The sequence below is a fragment of the Seriola aureovittata genome, chromosome 9, assembly GCF_021018895.1.
Source record: "Seriola aureovittata isolate HTS-2021-v1 ecotype China chromosome 9, ASM2101889v1, whole genome shotgun sequence".
Lineage (NCBI taxonomy): Eukaryota > Metazoa > Chordata > Actinopteri > Carangiformes > Carangidae > Seriola > Seriola aureovittata.
In genome coordinates, this window is record NC_079372.1 from 3936314 (window position 1) to 3953474 (window position 17161).

Here is a 17161-nt window from a genome sequence, read left to right on the forward strand (position 1 = left end):
AGACACACACACACACACACACAATGAAGCGCATTTGACAACGGCGCTCCTCAGCAGCGGGTGCTGTCATCTCGTGAGCAGACACCAACTGACAGGGCAGCTGCTCTTGTCGTCGGCTTCAACACAAACACCGGGCCTGATTAAACCGCAGCCTCGTCACAGCCCCATTAATCACCTAATGATGAGTTACCACGGCGACCACTGGGCTGCCAACATATACACACAAGAACACATTAGTGCACACAGAAGACGCAAAGGGCTCATAAGAGCTCTAATGCGCATGTGTGCGCACGGATACACACCTCCGCTGGTGTGCCAAAATACATACCCCCCCTTCTTCTATCCATATCCAGCAGCATGACTAGGAGGTGTGAGGAACATGAAAACATTGATGAAGGTACCATTTGATAGCACCGCTCTAATCCTGGGGGCTGCCAGAATCTGTGTATGAGCTAAGCACCTCTTCTCTCCTCTAATCAGTAACATAAGCCTCTTCCACTGAAACCGACGAGGACTCTGAACTGTTGCAAATGGAGGGCTGGCCCATTCTCCTTTGATGTTGTGGGCAGCTACAAGCCTCTATAAGTATCTTTACAATCTAGGTGCTATTAGTTTGCATCTGGATACACTTTACATAACTGCCTCAATCCAAATTTTGTGTCTCCAATTACCTTGCTGAGGTTAACATTGCATTCATTAACCCTCAAAGCAACAAAAAGTCTTCATACACACACGCCCTTGCTCACGTTTAATTGTGTTAACACTTTTAGTGGTCAATCTACAATATGTTCAAGTGTCTATGGCTAATGTGTTATACAACAGAAGCCATAGCTTGATACAGATAAAAGAGCAATTTGAAGCTGAACAAATTGAGTGAGTCAGTGTGAAGTGAAGTAGTAACACTGTGGCAATGAAAAGTCATAATGTATTGATGGCTGAGAGGGAAGAGAACGAGACAGAGAAAGTGGAGACAGAGAGAGAAAGCCAGGGAGAAGGCTCTCCACCCACAACCTGGGAAACAAAGTGCTTAGTAGAAAGCAGCGCTGGCTGCCTGGCCGATGAATAACGCTGTGAGGGGGCAGGTGAGGCTTGGAACTATTACACATCAATCACTGGGCCAGGAACCTTTGAAAGATACCAGCTGTCTTAATGGAAAACAGAAGGAGGGGGCAGTGGCTGGAGAGGGGTTGAGGGGGTCCCAGCCAACGGCACCTAATCCACCATTTACATTACTGCAATGGAGTCAAGGGCTAGCAGCCAGCGGGGCCCCGCTCAAATACATTTCTCTTTTCCGTGCCTGTTTAAATGAGACCTCTGGCCTGAAAAACCACACAGTTTGTGGCTCGATTAACACATCATCCCCCACAATGGCCACACAGCAGGTTTCTGTTACTAAACACAGTTTTTTTTCCTCTCTCTCTCTCTCTCTCTCTTTCTCCACCGAACAGCCTTTTAAAAAGCCATGTTTTATTCATTCCAATCACTCCCACATTTACCCAAATCCATGCTCATCTCTGTAGTTTAATCAAAACCTGTCTAAGGATAAACATCCAAATTATCACGCTTTGCTTGAGTACCTATACAGCGTGATAAAGCTGTAGGATTTCTTTTTTCATCAAGCCAAATTTTAGTAATTGATTATCTTGAATTATAAATTTGCCAAAGCTGGACATTTATTCATACAACATTTTATAGAAAAAATAATAGAGAAACTAGAAATTTCTGCATTTAAATGCAAAATAGAATCCAACAACAATATAACCAGCACAGTGATCCACTCAGTTTTGGGGAGAGACTGAAAAGTCATTCATGGCATATTCAATTGTAGAATTATGAAGTAGCAAAATGTGATTGGCAAGGATTTAGGGCCGGCTTTGCAGAGGGATTGAATGAAATACTCGCATGAATACAGATTAGAGGAGAACAATGTTAGCATGAATATACACAGGGTTATTAACAATAAGGGCAACTCAAATTGATCTGAATAAACCAGCAAGATCCTCAGCAGTGCATGGATCCTAGCTGTGGTGATGTCGGGCTGCAGCAGGTTTTCGTCAGCTCCAATCCATTACTCAGTGCGATCTAATCTAAGCTGCCATTCAAGCCCCATAGAAACAACAGCACAATGAAAGGCTCAGCTGGAGGCAAGGGGTAGGCCACTTCATAAGGGATTCTCTGTGGTCTCTGCACCCTGCCTGCTTTGTCTTACCTGGTGCAATCATGGCTTACTTTATACTCTGAGGCCTTCTCTGTTTTAGTTCACATTGGCAGGGCAAAGACACTTGTCTGCTCCACTTGTTTTTCAATTCACTGATGAGTAACCACATCTTTTTTCCCTCTGCTAAAGCTGTGCTCACAAAGGCTCTATTTTTAGCCGGCATCCGGGGTTAGTTTAGTAGGTAGAAGCCATGCTCGAGAAAAGATAGCTTGGGGCTTTCCAACATCAACATTTAAACCTGCCTAGAGACTCCCATGGTAAAAAAGCAAAGCCCTGCTACACAAGAACAGATTCTCATGTACAATGACACTGTGGGCAACAATAAACTGTCACTGTCTAAAAAGATAAACCAAAAAAAAAAAGTACATCTCCCTGAGCTAAAATTGCATCTAATACAATCTTTTTGTAACACAAACCGATACCCAGTAAGTCAATAATATTTTCTGTCCGACAGTCCACAGGTACTTCCAACCACAGACATAGGGATCAGACTGTGTGCTCCACAGGGTCTTAGCCTCTACTCCATCTCTAAAAGAAGACTAAATCCCCTCTAGTCCCTGTTTGTGTGCTTTCCGTGAGAGCTCCAAATGGCCCTGAGGGGGCCGCTCCACAACCCAAGATGTCCATTATCTACAGGGTCTGTGAGAAGGACTTCATTTCGCAGCCTAATACCGCTACTTCAAGACACAGTGCCTCTCTCAGTCTGCCACGTTTGTCTGGCTGGGGAAGAGCTGAAGGCCATTTCAGCAGCTCTGACTGCTTCACGAGGCATCATGTTTTGACATGGCTCCCGAGGGAAACGCCAGGGTTGTCCATTGTCACCCTTCCCCTTTCCACTAAATGAGGTGCTCTTGAGAAATGTAATTGTGAGCCTGCTCACGGTTACAGTAAAGGACCTCTCCCAATGTGTCTTTGATAAGAGAAGCAGGAGAATGTGAGGAATGTGGCAGCAGACAGCACTATCATGAATGTGGCTCTTAATTGAGTTTCCCTGTACATCTGTGGGCCCTGCTTTTTTTTTCAGTGCGAATAAAGTGCCTGATTCGAAAGGATTTCTAGTGTCTTTCACCTCTGGAGAGGTACTGACAATTCAATTTTTTGGTGAATTATGCTGTTGTAATGGAAATTTACCCAGAGGTAAAGCTGGGGTCAGGAGAGGTACAAATACACACTAGGGACACATTTATGGCTGACTTATACTAAAGAAATATGTGGATCATATGCATCTTCAAACATTTATCTGTATAAAATGGAAGAGAGCTCTGGAAGGGGGGGGGGGTGCATGACATTTTCTCAATCAGATGTATATTGTGAAAAGATTTTCTGGGAAAGAAAAATGTGATTTTGTCTTCTGATAAAATGAAAGGACTCTTGAGATTTTAATATTTGAGCACTCAATCATGTACCACTTCCACTGATATTCTGCAATCAAATATCCCCACTCCCTCCCAGATCAGCTTAACAATCCTATCCGTCAGTTCAACTCCAACTGGTAGTGTAAATGAGTGTGGGAGAGGAGGAAATGTATTCATGCGGCTGCCCTACATCCTCCAGCTACTCTAATCACTATGCCACACAGAGTGACGTGCCAACACAGAGGAAAAACTAACATAAATAGATTAGAGTGATAGATAAGACAGTTCTGAGGTTTCAGACTGACAGCACAGGCCAGCAGGGGCACTGAAGGATGTCTTCAAGAACAGCTCCCAAAAACAAAGCCGTTAGGTCAGTACACAAAACCACCTTTCCATCTAAATTATTTAGCTATGTGGTAGTAAACTCTGCTCAGTCCTTGAGCAGATGGTTGGGGAGTGGAGGGGTGGGGGTGGGGTGGGGGGGCAATCCCTCCATTCAACGTCTTATAATGATCCGAGCCAAAAAACACCTCCACCTCTAGATACCACAGGATGGTATTAACTCTAATTAGGAAGGGCTATTATATCATATGCAAATGCCTCTCCTTTAACCACCAACCACCACCCGACCAACCATCATGACTAACCGCCATTTGTCTTCTACACATAACATCCCTGTTTGTTCGTTATCCTCCATGCTAATTTCAGCATTCTCGCAACCAGAGCTATAACTCACAAGTCAATATGCAAGCACTGCAAATAGACACTGTCAGCGAATGTTCGCCAGTTGGAGATGTGTTTGTTCAAGGAAAAGGACAGCTTTAGAAAGCAGTCAACGGGGGAGGTGATTATGGGAGTGGAATATTCAGTCTTGTCATCCACCGTCTGAGTCGTGCAGGCCAGTGATCATAGGCAGAGGGGAAAGCACCCTCTGTAATGCGCATGAGGAGAATAATATGAAACATGGGACTGTGCGGCCTCCATGCAGCTAGCCACGCTTCTTAAACTATAGCCACAGACAGGGCTGTGCTGTAAATATTGCCCGATTCTGGATGCGTTTCCTCTCCCTCATCAAAACGAAAAAAAAAAAAAAAAGAAACCTAGGGGAAAGTGGCCGGGAGTGATGAAAACGCTGCTACAACAAGCAGGATCTGAGCTCAGAGCTCCCATATCCTCTGAGGACAGCTCATAAAACATGCAGTGGCTGGGACTGGGCCACTGGGCCCACAGCAGCAGCATTTTAGTGCACCCTGCCACAAACACACAGGCCACACACACACAGGTAGGCTGAAAATACACACAATTAATTTTAAAGAGTCTGAAGGAGACAGCCCTGTATAGTTTACTACCTGGACCTCAAGCGAATGCTAAAGTCTTCACCCTAAAAATACACATGAGCTAGAAAAGACAACTAGCGTTAGCAGCAGGAGCCTAGAACAATGGGCTTTTGGGAAAATATGAGAAGAGAGGCTGGATATTACACAGTGTACAGTAGTGATCCACAGATTAACTCTGCCTGTTCATGTGTGAAATGGAGACTTGATCCCTAACTGATAGTGTGTTATGCCTCCAGCAAACACGAGCTGCATATTTTTCATCTTTCCAAACACCTAACAACTGCAATATATTGGATTACACATTGCATCCTTCACTGTGCAATAACAATGGCACATTAATACTGCCAAAACAACACTGTTCAGGCTGACTATATGCCCGCTGTTGTCTTCTTTAAACCAAAGGTGAACTGAGCCGGCTGCGCAGCTGAGTTGCTGTGAATAAGCCTCAGATATTCTTGGAATGTTAATGTTAGGCTTTGACCGTGGCGGTCTCACCGACTCCTGCTCTCGTCACTGGGCCATTAATGACAATGGAAACACTACTAAGGCCTGCCTATGCCAATGACACACTCTGTTATAACATAGACAACATCACCATAACAATTTGTTTTCTTATAATTTAACAAAGTAACAGCAGCAGAAAAAAAAAAATATAGCAGTAGAGTAACCATTTAAAGAGCACTCAATTATCACAACGCTATGAGACACAATTCTTAACTAATCCTATGCTTTCATTGTGTTTAAGCACACCATATGCTGTGCTCATGCATAGGAAATCAGCCTCTAGTGCTTCTGCCATTGCAGTCACTCGGTGGAAATCCAGGAGGGCAGGTTTGTGGCGCTACAGTCTTGTTAAAATAGCTTCCCACTGCATCTGCAAGCTTATAAAAAGTCACTGAGAGCATATTCACTACAGTACTGCATTCATCTATGTGTATACACATGTGTCAATCTAAAATGTGTAGGCCATTGACACACACACATACACGCACACACATACATATATAAACAAAAAACGCTGCTGCTGAGCAACTGTATTTGCAGTTCAGTTCAGACTATGTGCTAAGCCAATAAATGGCTGGAGTGTAATGTGCCTTGACCTTCTATCTTTCTTTCAGCAGCTCCTTACATATATTGCTGTCTCTCCTCATATATCACTCGGGCAAATGGCGCCCTTCACCCTGCTCCCTCCTGTCCCCTCCTTAAAAGGCTGAGGGGACATCTTTGCCTGCTGTACTCAATTGACAGCCTTGGCAGCTTCCTCACCTAGCACAAGGGGAGGGGGAACAAGGCTCGTTGGGGGGAAATGCTGCAATGAATAATTATGTTTCATAACATGCCCCATCCCCCCTCCTTTATTAGCATCAAACAATAATTAATGGGGAACAAGGGGCACTGAAGAGTCTGCTTTTCGCTTTCCAGAACAAGTGGGTCAATATGCCCTTCAACCCTTTCTCTCTGCTCAACGTCAAAGCAGGAGACACCTCATCCCTCTAAAAACATGCTCTTAGCTTATTTATGATGCCAGTTGCTCTGCTGGAGAAAAGGCAGCATTTCTGCTGCACTCAGCAAAACTGGCCAGATCACTTTACACAGCAGTTCACTACTTCCATCTCCACACCTCTTCTCAGCAGGCCAACCCAACAATTCAATAATGAATATGAAATGCCTCCTAATTGATGTCTATGGGAGTTGGAGCGGCTGAAAATACGGGCTATTGGACATGGGCTTGACTTGATTAAGTTTTTGTTTCACGTCAAAAAAAAAATAATCTCTGATCAGCAGTAGCAAAGCCAGTCCTGATCGAATTAGCTTTGCACTAAGAGCTCCATTGATCTTGGCACTCATCTGTGCAGATGAGGCCCGGAAAGGCAGCTGGTAATCCAATAGCAGGAATGGGAAGTGGTTCAAGGACTCTGCTGTGTTTACCCACCTATCTCCTACACAGAGAGGCAAGATGTTAGCGCATGCCACTCACTGGACTGATCGGAAGCCACGGAACCTTGGGAGCTCCAGTGAAATGAGTAAGAGCCGCACTGTGACCAAAAGCAAGGTACTTGAAAGCTGAAAGTAATTGCTTTCACCACAGCTATCATGTAATGAGTAAACAGGATAAATCAAGCAAAGCCTAGATCACTGTTTAAATGAGGTGGCAGTAACTTTCAAGTTCCTAATACAGGCTCCACTTCATAATCGTAGCCAAAAATCTAAAAGCAAGGCTGATATCAATTTAAAGGTCCAATTCACTCAACTGCGAAAGTGTAAGGTTAGGAGAGTCTGTGTCAGGAAATCTGTCTCAACACTGTGAGAACTTCATTGTAGCGAGCATTGATGCAAGCCTTGGCGATCAATTTTGCATGAAATGAATGACACCGAACAAGAACCCAGAGGAAAAGGGGCATGTGAAATGAAACAGAGCAAAACTAAGGTAGTAAAGGGTAAAACATACAGCTGTTTTGCTTGTAGAAATAGTTCAAGTGAAGTGCGCCTGAACACCGCTGCCGTGCATTAACTATAGTGCTGCTGCTGCCACAACAGCGCTCCTTCTCACACACATACACACAACCGTAATCCATCAAGGATTCATGAGTGAATGCTCAATAACAGACTGAGTGCATTTCTCTCCTTCATATCACTGCAGCAAGAAAAGAGTGAGAACTCCTCAGCAACCCACAGACACACCACAAACACACACTACTCTCATACCACACTAATAACCTTGGGCTGCCTACCAATGCCATGACTTTATGGAACAGTATGGGCTCTAAATAGAAGCTCCATTTCTCACCAGCAGTCTGTAACAGCTCTATTTCAGCCACCCTGTAATTAAATATTTATGTTAGCAGAGTGGCGGATCATACCAAGGTGATAACCATTTAAAAATCCCAATCTGGGGCTTTTTCTGCCCCCACACACCCCACCTCACTCCAACACACTGCCACAACAAAGACCTATTTTTAAAAGGATTATCTACAAGTGTCCCTTTAATCAGTGCATGGGAGAACTGGAGAAATCCCTCAACAACAGTCCCGGAGGAATACCTTTCTCTGAAGCCCTATCAGGCAGAGGATCTCCTTCACCGACAGCAGACTGACTGAGTGGGAGTGAGTGTGTTCGAGGATGAAAAGATGTGCTGCTACCTTGCTATGATGTCCTCTCCAACAATCTCAGAACAAAGGCCTCCATTTTGAAGTGGAGTTATGATGGCACGGGGCTCTTAAGGTCCACTGTTGCCGTGTGTCCTATTGCTTTCTATCCTCTTTGTTAGCGCGCTGTTTGTTATGCTAGCGAGATAAGTCACTGTTGTGGGTGGCTGGTTGTACTACAGCAACCGGTGTACTGCTCGAGTGCCAAAGCCGACAGTCTGTGGGAGGGATTGTGGGCATTATAGATCACTAGGAGACAGATGTCCAGTCTTGCCCCGACGCTGACTCAAACACTAACCCCAAAAACCGTGTGTTTGCAAACTGGACTGCTTCCTGGTGGGTTTTAAGTTGATCTTTATCGGACCAATAGAGTCAGCTCACTTTATCAAAGCAACCTTCCTCTTTTACTGGCGCAGGGCTGGGCAGCTTTGTTATTTATGAAACATAAGAGGTGGAAGTCTACTCTGCTACAGCGTGATAAACACTACAAGATGTCTTGTGCAGACAAACCAGCAACCTGATTCCAAGTGTGTAAAAATGACACCAGGCGTGAGCAAGCAAAGAAATGTGAGGTTTGGATAAATACATAAACATTAAATGAATGTTGCAAATGCCTCTGGAGAACAGATGACTGGCAGGGCATTGGCAAGACACGGCATCATTGTCTACTATGAAAGCACTGAGAGTCTCCGCTGCACAAATAAGTGTCATGCACCAATAAGCAGAATCAAACCCTTTGAGCATCTGTTGTCTTTAACTCTCCCTCTCTTTGTTTTAGGTTGCGCCGTCACAGTTAATGATTTCCTCAACATCTCTAATTTCCACGTTCGATTTACATGTTTGAAATGCTTAGTTGAGCAGACGCAGGTTTGTAAAGCAACCATTACTGCCAAGCTGAATCCAAAGAGTGTTTGGGCAAAGCTTCAGAAATTGCATTTCAAAAGCTAGGTTGATCAAGAGGAAACAGACAAGGTATCAGCATATTGCCTTTCAGTTTCTTCTTGTTTACATATCTGGATTGTGCAGTCATCCCTTCCAGAGAGAATCACCGCCAGCAAAAACAATTACACTCCCCCCCTACCCGAGCACAAGCCTCTCACTGACTGCCTCGACTCAGCTTGACAATCAAGCCCATTAGATCTTTCTGTGAATTAACGCTAGTTAACTTAAAGCACTGACACACATCAAGAATAGTCATTAGCCTGTCTTTTTAGCATAAAAAACAGGAATGATTTGCCGGTTCAGAGAGATCATCTCCCTACATGCAGCCTGGGGCAGCCCTTACTGTCTACCTCATTATTTTTGGAGGAACAAGGCCACTGATGAATCCTGTTGGATTAAATGTAAGGTGCTCTCGTTATGACCTGGCTTACACACAGCAGCAGACTGCTTTAAGCTGCTCTTCTCACAGACAAAAGAAAATGGAGTAACTCGCCAACACTGTCAATATACGGATGAATCTCACTCAACTGAGCTGTAAAATCAAAGTGGAATTGTTGGAGTACATCACTCCCACGCAGCTGCACATTCTGCAGTGAGAAAAGCTGTCAAATGTTGGCTTTTGGTGGATACTAGCTGAGCTGACAAGTGCCAATGATACACCGTGAGTGATAAAGACATTCATTCCTGCTTAGAGAGAGGTTTTCCAGATGTGATAGTCTGCAATGCTCCGGTGCTTCGTTTCTGGATAGAAAGACGCCGTTGCTGTGTTTTCCCATTTACGTTGCCAGGGTGACAAATGAAAAGCAGAATCAGCCGCACAACTAATCAAATGAGTGAGTGACAACAAGTCAATATTTTCTCATTGTGTGGACAGCAATGTATCTGCACAGTAACGGGGTGTGCTTCAAGGCTTAGGCAATGCTAGACTCAGAGTATTATACGGATAATGTGTCAATAATCTGGCTCGGTACAGCTGTTAAGAGCAGTGCCAATAAAGACGCAGTATCAAAAGACAACCTTCACAAAGTATGGGCCAAATTACCAGCCCGACAGACATCGTCTAGACACTGTACTTCAAACAAACATACTCTGCTGTGTAATGACTACAAGGCAACACTGTAATTGGACATTGATCTGTCGAGGTCTGGGGATAAACCACTCATCCTAAGAGCAGCCACGAAGGGAACAATATGTAAACACACCAACCTCACTGAGATATTAGACAAAAATGGTAGAATTGAGATCTAACAACTACTGAGTAGAGTCCTCGGAAAATTCACATTTTATCCATTTTCCTTTAATTCCTCAGGGCTCACTTGTCATTTTTAAAAGACATCTTATTAAAATAAAACCCAGACAATTAGCTTGCTTTTGATTACATCCTTTACAAAAAAAAAAACCTCCCTAAACACAAAATTCAGCAGCAGCAGACATCATCTCTACAAGCCTGGTTAAACACAAGCAAGATCAATGGGTAAATTTATCAGCAAATATCACCATTCGCTGCCTGGCAAGTAATCATTAAGGAATGGCACTGATGCATTATTCATTGGCTAATGTATAATTCAGACTTAACAGCAGATTCTATGCATAAATAAAGATGTGATACATTTAAACACATTAAATGTTTACTCGTTAAAATAGGATATGAATGCGCCGCATGAACGCTTCAGCCCAGTGCTGTCACTTGATCATTTGCTACCGTTCCTGAGGATGCAGAGACGTAAGGTGGATACTGGAATATAGACTGACAGCCCACTCATCATATCACATACACTTAATGACCACAGGCCACTGATATCAAATATATGGTGCAGGGAAAAAGCTGTTTAGGTGAAGTAAATTATTAAATCCCAAACAGCATCTCGCTCCTTTGTTTTAATAAGTGAATGAAAATGAGGATTGGTCAAAATCACACATTACAGCTTTACAGAAGCACAATTTTATTTTCTGGGACATGAAGGTTTATGAACTGCCACTGGCACTTTTATCTTCCCCGGACATCTGCACTTGTGTACATTGAGCCGAGATTGCGAGGAGGTTCTTGTTGAAGTGTCAAAGCTGGTGTCAGAGGGACAGTCAACAGGGAGGACGAGGAAGCATCGAGGACACACAGGCTCCATCTGATGGTGTTCAGAGCAGGCGGCCCTGTGGGGAATCGCCATTCCACTTTATGACCATGCACTGAATTAACGAGGCCAGATGTCCCCCCACTTAACATGTGTGAAAGTGCCCTCCGATGGGCTCAGCTGCTTTAAGGATGTACAGACAGAGAGGGGGGAAAAGGAGATAGGGCCTATTTTCAATTATACCAATTTCTCACTCATCGCTGGCTCCAGAGGTTTGTGTTAATTAAAGATATCGGCCCTTCCTCTGTGTACACAACAAATTAGAAGGAATTTTCTATGAACAATCAAAGCACCTCTCCAGTCCTTCATCTCTATTTCAGTAGTCACCCACCAGAGGGTACTGCCTCCTTAGCAGTGCTAAGACTGTTTCATGTGTACTATGTCAATCTGTGGTTAATGTATTCTAAATGAGTCACTGGTACACCACTATCTGCAAGGACAATAGGTCAGGAAATGCCCAGCTAGCTCATCCCATTTAGAACCCTTCTAAAGAATCAACAAGATCTGAAAAGATTTATCATCGCTCCACAAAACCATGAGTCTGCTTCTGTGTTGGGGGATGGAAGTGATACCAACAATGGTATGGAAGCCATGACTTCTCATTGATTTTCCGCCTGGCTTTATGACAAGGCAGCTCTCGCATTTCTGTATAGTTGGGGTCAAAAGTGGGAGGGTAACTGCAAGCAATACCTTTTATGTGGCTGAGATATATGCAGTTAAGACACATTCAGACGGCCAAAAAGCTAGAGTTGTAATCTACCTTCATTTACCTGATCAGCATCCTACAGTTTGTTTTTAATGGGTCAAACGACACATCTGTTTTCATTCATGTAGCTTATTATCATAACAACAGGGTCGTTGCGTTGTAATGACAATGGAATATAGAGTCATTCAGACTATAACCCGCATGGAAACAATATCAAGACCCCAGCAGACATACTCGTTGTAAAGAAAATGAGCGGGCCGCCAACACCGCATCAGTTACAACTCACCTTTCTCTGATTCTTTATGCATTACATCATACCGTTAAAAAACACCCACGGACAGTATTTTTCTACCAGCCAGGAATTGCCATCATCCTGACACAGGGAGGAAAAAAGGGGGCAGAGACGCAGCATGGTGCAATCCCGGTGAGGGCCATCATGCGAGCAGATTAAATAACGTTTTTCCAATGCCCTGTCAAACATTCAGCCGCCTCTGAGCAGCTAGACAGCCGTTACAGCCTCACTCTCTCTCTGTATGGTCAGAAACAGCCTCTTTGATCCGGATATCGTCCCTCAGATTCCTCAGAGGTGACACTCATACATGCGCCTGTATGTGAGCTGAATGTTTACTAGCTCCCTGTACCTTGTCAGCGGTGAGACTTGTGTTTGTGAAGGGGGGTGACTCACACCGCTACTATGCTTCCCTTGGTTTACATGAATCAACAACAGACTGCGGACTCAGACCCAGATCAAATTGCACATCAGATTTAATTTCCCACAAACACTGGTATGAGCACTGCAAATAGAGATGATGTGAAATGATACCGGCAGCAGTATGGCAGTGTGTACATAATTAAGATCTAGGCTGCTATATTCTCATCTTATAGCAGCCTTACTGTGAAATCCTCAGTGCTTTCTTCCCATACAAATCCCACGCTGCAGACCAACTCGAGATCTTGTGCACAACTCCATTAAGAGGGCTGACCACCACTTCCTCTTTCATTCAATCCACAAGTAGTGAAAATAAATGGATATCCTAACCTCTGGGGAAGTGAGGAGGATGCCATTTAAAAATGTGTTCAGAAATACAAGCTATGCAAGTTTTCCCACATGACAGTGTAGGCTGAGATTGTGATTGCATGTTACCTGTATGAAGCTGCCTAACCATAATGATTTCTGTCTCACTGCTGGTTACTTCAGAAACAGGCCTATCACTCTAATAAAGGACCAACTCTAGCCCACTTCAGTGACCATGGGAAAAGGCAAAAACTCACATCTAAATTAAAAGACACCTCTAGAGAGTGACATGGTGAGTTTCTGTAAAAGCCTCAGTGTCAAATACATATGACGGCAAAAACTCAAATCCCAACTTGTATACGCTGTCATATTTTTATTTCATAACAGTGGCACAAAGAAAAATCATATGGCTAGCGACATCACCTGAAAATTGCCGGTAAAACGGAAGTAAGGCTTAAATCTTTACACTCCATCTGTTAATGACACTGAAATCAAAGATCACTCCCATTTAAGAGTGGAGAGCGCTGACTGACAGTTCAGCATTGTTCAGAGTGACAGGAGCACCGTGAAAGACAACCATTATTAAAATTTTAACCACATTTGCACCTCATGACAGAATTTTCCCATTCACGTGGCTTTTTAAAACCGACTGAGCCTCAAACATTCAAACACTTTAGGTGGAGTAAATGTCCTTTCTGTTTCAACAATCATCCATTATCTACAGTGCTTGTGTCAGACATTAGCCTATGCAGCGTCGTCCCACTCAAGTGGATTAATCACATCTGAATCATTAAACTAGAGGTCACTTCTCAACTAGCAAGGGGACAAAAAAATGCCACAGGAAGCTGGGCATGGTGGAGATTAGCTCCTCACAATTAGCGATGCAACATCTGAGTCCATGTAATAGCTCAGTAACACAGCAGTAGAGGAAGGGTTGTTTTTATATGGCACAGACTGAAGGCAATCACTGCCCCCCCGATTTGAATCTTGTTTCAGGGCTGAAGCTTTCTTTGTGCTTATGTGGCCACAAACCCTGTGGATTCCACTTCTGACTGGAGTCACATGAAGACTTACTATGACCAATGTTACAGTGATTTAACAAAACAAGCCCTCCTCCCTCTTTTACTATAACTGGAAAACATTGGATAAGCTGCCTTCAGACAAATAACTGTAGTCTGCTTTCAGATCCTAAGCTGCCCTCTCCTAAACACACACACATCCCACCAGCCAACCGCCCCCCCTGCTCTTTTCAACAACAGGCACAGATCCCCCCCCCCAGTGAGGGCTGCATGTGCTTGGGCCAGAGTTCATAGCCTCTGGGGTGCTGAAGGGGGGAAGTCAAGTTAATTTGGTGGTCCTTCAACAGTTTGCAACTGGTTCACACACAATTCCCCACCCCTCTTTCAAAAACACTAAGCTACTTTCCATTATTACTGTCCAATAATCAATTTATGACACGAGTAAGGCTGTAAATCCAACAGTCAATCCTTTCAGTGAAACATGGGGAAATCCCACCCATCAAAATTTATGTGTCACTGACTCATCAAGATTTATTTCAACATTGAAAAGGCAACTTTTTTTTCTTTCCTCGAAACTGATTGATTGCTCAAATACACACGCACAAGTAGTTTTTGCAGCTTTGAAGTGTGTTTCCTGGGCAGCAACGTTGCTATTGAAGCTCTCCTTTTGTTTACTTCATTATCATTACTCTCACTTCAAAACCATTAGCTGCTGAACCCCTGTTACAGGCTGGGCCAGGTCATGGAGGTTGCTTGAGGGTCTGCTACACAGTCCAGGGAGAGCCAAGTTTTACAACAATGCAGCCAACTTTCAGCTCGCCGGAGCCCTCAACAACATTTGACTCGAGGTCACACGCGCTTCCTACTCCGGATATAAACAAAATCGAGCCACTTTAAACTCAAAATCCAAGTGCCTCTCGCCTTTAGTCATCACTATCGCCCAAATTCCGCTTCTTTATCACCCACACATTGCTCCCCGTCTGCGCCCTCCTCCACCAACCACAACCATCCTGCAATCTTTTTTTGTATTCAACTACTCACCCGCCAGTCTGGTGATTCTTGGAGTCCCAGAGCCTGCTGCAAACAAGTTGAAAACGCGAGCCTTGCCCGAGATGACCCACCGAACTCAAAAAAGGCAAGCGAGCTGGGCCAAATCCAAGACCCGGGACAAAGCGAGGCGAACACGGACACTTTTTATCCCCTGTTTTTTTTTTTTTTTTTTTAACCCCGCTGCCCGCACGGAGGGGCTCAGGCGAGCACTTGCTTCAACAAAAGACGGTTTCACTTTACTGACAGACTCTTCACGTCCGAAATCACCGAGGAAAGGCACTATAACGTTAGCAAACCCCCCCACCCCCCTCGAAACTGCTCCTATTCCCTCCGGCCGTGTTGTTGTTGCTGTCGATGATAGTGTCCACATGAAAAGTAACACAGCGCTGTAATAGTTATTTCGAGGGGTAGGAAACCAGTGAGTTCGCCGTTTACAGGCTCCGCTTCCTTTTCCACACACACACTCTCACACTCACACACGCTCTCCCCCCTCTTCTCTCTCTCTTTCCTATGCACACACACACTCCACGCTCTCTATCGCTCCCTCCGTCTCTGTAAACCCCCCTCCTCCTCCTCCTCCTCCTCCTCTTCAGCTGTTCAACAGACGCATCCACATGGCTGACCTAGTCTTTCTTTATCCAGACACTAGTGAAGGAGAATTACCCCGACCACACTCAAAAAAAGAGAAAAAAAAAAAATCCGAGCGAAACAAAAACATGGACTGGATTCAAATAATCATCAGGGACAAAAGGGTGGTGGTGGTGGTGGTTGGGGGGACGCCAATGGGGCTGATGATTGATGGCGGCCCCATAGGGACACGCTGCGTGCACTGTGTGTGTGTGTGTGCGTGTGTGTGTGTGTGTGTGTGTGTGTGTGTGTTTGCATCAGGAAGCGAGGTGCACGGCAGCCAAAGTGGCTCGACCGACCATCATCAACCGATCAATGGTAACGCTTATGGGAATGTGACTGAAACACTGAAGCAAGACAATGAAAACCGCGAAAGCTGGTAATAGTAGTAGCCTAGTAGTAGTATTACCTTGTAAATAATGGCTCAATGTTTTTTTTTTTTATTCTACACAGTGCCACGCGGCAATGACACGTTTTAATGGTTAAATAGAGGAATCAACAAAATGACGTTCTAATGCGCAGGTCGCTGATTTATATCTGAAAACATTAGTGTATATGCATCTGCTGGAAAATACACAAGAGGGAGGCGGCTGAATGCTGCTCAGGCTTGTAGAGCTCATTTGCATTTTTGGATAATGAATTAATTAGTCACCCCACCCATTAAAAAGGCAGAAACAAGCAGGGTTGATAATGTGAATAGTCCATTAGCAGTATTTGGGAGGCTGATTTTAATGGTTAGCCTGCACATCACATCAAATGTGATCCTGGTTATATTCCAAGGTCTCAGTGCTCATTTTTTGTCATTGTGTGGTAGGAAATACACAACAGTTTGTTTTCTGTTAAAAAATCAGACACCACATGTAAGAGGAGCGGAAAACAAAGATGGACGGTTAAGTTATAAATTAATAGGATGATTTCCATTTCAGTGAGCGAGTAGCTTGACACATTTTCATTGTCTTGAACATGATATTGGATCACTGTCAAAATCCAATTAACTACAGCAAATAGTCTGTGCATTGGGCTCTTTTTGCACTACAGCCAAACACGGGCAGCAGGAGAGACAGGCAGTAAGGAAATTGAGTTGAGGGTGGTGTGCAGGGGGTCCTTCATTGTGCTCCAAACCATGTTTGTCGTCTTCGTTTCAGAAGCAGAGGGGGTGGGGGGTTGTGCTGTGCAACAAAGTGCTGGTAAAACCTTTTCCAGCTCCTGAGGCATCTGTCCTGAGAAGTTGTACTCCCCCTCCACATAGTAACCTAAGACCAGCAGCGACAGCTCCTCCCTTATCACTGTATGTATACATTTCACAAGGTCAATATTTATGATATTTACACACACACACACACACACACACACAGTCTGCCTCCTTTCCTGAGTGACGCAAACACTCAAAGGATCCAAGATTGATATGGGGGTGGAAATGCACAATCAAAGCTTAAAGGTAATACAAAGGCTCCAAAAATTATTCTATCATGTGCTGAGAGAAGAAACCAGTCTAATGCCAACCTTCCTCAGTAGGTCTGTCAGGCTTAAGTTGGCCCACGAAAGCAGTGAAGGCTGAGTGCAGTGAATCCTGTCTGAAGGCAGTGCAATGCAAAGCTGGATTGGCTGGCGGGGCAG

At 44.2% G+C, this 17161-nt stretch overlaps 1 protein-coding gene across 4 annotated transcripts in view; it reads right to left on the minus strand.

Moving 5' to 3' along the window:
• Window positions 1-17161, minus strand: part of rerea (arginine-glutamic acid dipeptide (RE) repeats a) — a 122971-nt gene that overhangs the window by 74503 nt on the left and 31307 nt on the right. Inside the window, exon 1 of one of the 4 annotated variants that reach the window (XM_056383850.1) lies at window positions 14909-15526. The exons of 2 other annotated variants lie outside the window; for them this stretch is intronic. The gene's annotated coding sequence lies outside the window, so the exon portion shown is untranslated. Of the gene's footprint in view, window positions 1-14908; window positions 15527-17161 lie in introns of those variants that run through there. One more of the 4 variants, XM_056383853.1, reaches the window with a different exon arrangement.